The 2,500-nt window shown below is 44.3% G+C and overlaps 1 protein-coding gene across 1 annotated transcript in view; it reads right to left on the bottom strand.

Moving 5' to 3' along the window:
• Nucleotides 1-2,500, bottom strand: part of BCL11A (B-cell CLL/lymphoma 11A (zinc finger protein)) — a 70,500-nt gene that overhangs the window by 45,659 nt on the left and 22,341 nt on the right. The window lies entirely within an intron of this gene.

Raw genomic sequence — 2,500 nt, forward strand, 5'->3', positions numbered from 1 at the left:
CCTTTTTTTTTTTTTGTCCTGAGCCCTCAGGTTACTGGCACGGCGACAACTCTTTTTTTCCCCAACAGTGAGCCAGGAAAGATGATAGAACCTGCGTGCGTGGCCAAGGGACTGGTCTCAACTGGTTCACAAGGAAAAAATGGAGCTGTGCCCTTTCCTCCCCCTTCCCCCCCATCTCTCTTGCCTTTAGCCAAAAGACCTGGGAGCATTTGATGTACAGTCAGCAGGTATTTAAAAAAAAAAAAAAAAAATATTGAAAAGGCTGGCCGGCTCTGGGGCTGTGACACTCTCTCATCAAACTCTGGACTTCAGCCAAGTTCATCTGTTAATGGAGAGCCACAGCCAGGGCCTCCCCCCACCACCCCCTCCTCTACCTCTTCCTCCCTCCTAAAAAACTAGACATCGATTATGTCTGTGCTTTTCCCTTTCTATTCAAGATAAACAAAGTGCTTCAAGTTCAGGGCACACCCTGGGACCCTTGACAAAGCAATCTATCATCCTGTCTGCTAAACCAGTCTGGCCACACCACCGCACAGGAGACTAATGCTTCCAGTGTACAATTTTCCCTTTGTGCTGCTGCCCTATTACTAGTAACCTCTTTTCTTCCCTACCTTCCCAGGAGCAGATGTGCTTGACCACTTTGCCTAAGCCCCTCCTGGCAAAGGCATTTCTTGCTGAAAGCAACCTCAAATAAAAAAAAAAGAAAAAGAAAAAGAAAAAAAGAAAAGGACCCAAGCCCCCGCCTGCCCCCTCCTCTCCCCAACTCCTCTCTCTCCATCCCTACACCTACCAAAGAAATCCAGCATGGAGCTTCATTCTTCCTTCCCCACTGAAGACTTTTTTTAAGGCATGAGTTCAGGTTTAAATCATATCCACTAATTCATTCTGACTTGCAATTAAATGCAAATACACTTTTATAGCCAGCATGGAGTGTATTAATTTTAACAGCAAATGACAAAATAAGAATACAGTCCCTCCAATACCAATAATGAATCGCCCTATAAATCATGTTAGTGGTCACATTCATTAAAGCTTGTAAAGCGCTTTGAGATCTGCAGGTGCAACGTGCCATCAACGTACAAAGCTCACCCAGAACCTCCTGTCGTCACCCCCGTGACACCCCTATCACACAGGGAACATCTCACCAAGTGCCAGGCACCCAAATCCACTCCCCATCCCTCCTGCCAGCCTCCCAAGGAGGCTGGTGCTTCCCAGGCCATGGTGGGATTCACAGCCCAGTGTTGAGGTTGGTCTCACTGTGGGACCAAACCATTCAGACAAGGTGATTTATGTCAAGGGAAGGGTTAGGTTGGGTGCTCTAAAAAACACGGTAGTTCCAGAATTAATAGGAAACTATAAAACACCATTTAAGGTGCACTTCACAACAGCTAGTGTGGCTTTTTTGTTACTGCTCCCGACTGCAGACAGCTCTTACCCCTTTCCCGGCTCTACACAGCTTCATTTATTACTTGCAAGCAGGAAGATACTCTGCACTGTTTATTAGCCAACATGAGGGAAAGTGAGGATTTGCTGGCTCCTTTGTTTTGTTAGGACAGCTGTGTGCCATTCCCACCCCCTCCCATGCATCCTCTCCTAAAGAAATAATTAAATCCAATTAGGAGCTGAAAGTAATTTACATTTTGGTTCTGTGTAAGATGGGGGGGAAGGAGGGGAAAAAAAAAAAAAAAAAGAAAAAGCGCATAAAACACGTTGCACTGAAATTTCATTCCCCTGCTACTTATTTGCCTGCTTTTGCACTTGAAGGTATCTCAGACTGCGCTCTCCCTCTTTAAGGCCTGCTTGTTGGTTTTATATTTTGCATTAACAGAGAGGGAGAGGAAGAAGGTGGAAGAGAGAAAACTTGCTCCTATTCTCTGCTCCGAGAACAAGACAGCACTGCTGGGGCAGCCCATCCTGCTCCTGCTCCTGCTCCTGCTCCTCCCCTCGCCATGCCGGGGGCTCCTCCGCCGCGGTTTACTGATTTACAGAACCTTGGTATGTGAATGGCAAAAATTCCTTGGCATAAGTATATGTTTGCTGATCACATTTCAGATCATGTGTTGTTCATTATTATGACTTGCTCAGAAACAGTTTGCTACAGTTACGTGGGTTTGCCTTGGATATTTTTTCCTCTTTCAGTACATTGAAAACAGCAAGAGGGGGGGAGGAAGCAAATAAGAAAATGTTTTTGTGTCTGCACGTTATCTCAAAAGATATTTTTAAAAATTACTGCAAGGGATACACAATATTCCAAGACTGGAACCCAGGGTGAACGGAAATAAGGTTAACAAATAATTTCTTAAAGACCAATGTAATATCAAATTTTTGAAGTGGAATCTTTTCCTTAGCATATGCATGGAATTATATGTGGATTTGATATTTATACACTTTTGAACTATCTAAAGATACATCCAGCCAAACTGATGCACTGAATTTAGTCTGGTTCATTATTTAACCAGCCAGAATAGAAGGTCTTTTTGCCAGGGAAGTCATCAGTGTG

Source organism: Chaetura pelagica, unplaced genomic scaffold, assembly GCF_000747805.2.
Source record: "Chaetura pelagica isolate M959 unplaced genomic scaffold, ChaPel_1.0 scaffold111, whole genome shotgun sequence".
In the NCBI taxonomy this organism is placed as follows: Eukaryota; Metazoa; Chordata; class Aves; order Apodiformes; family Apodidae; genus Chaetura; species Chaetura pelagica.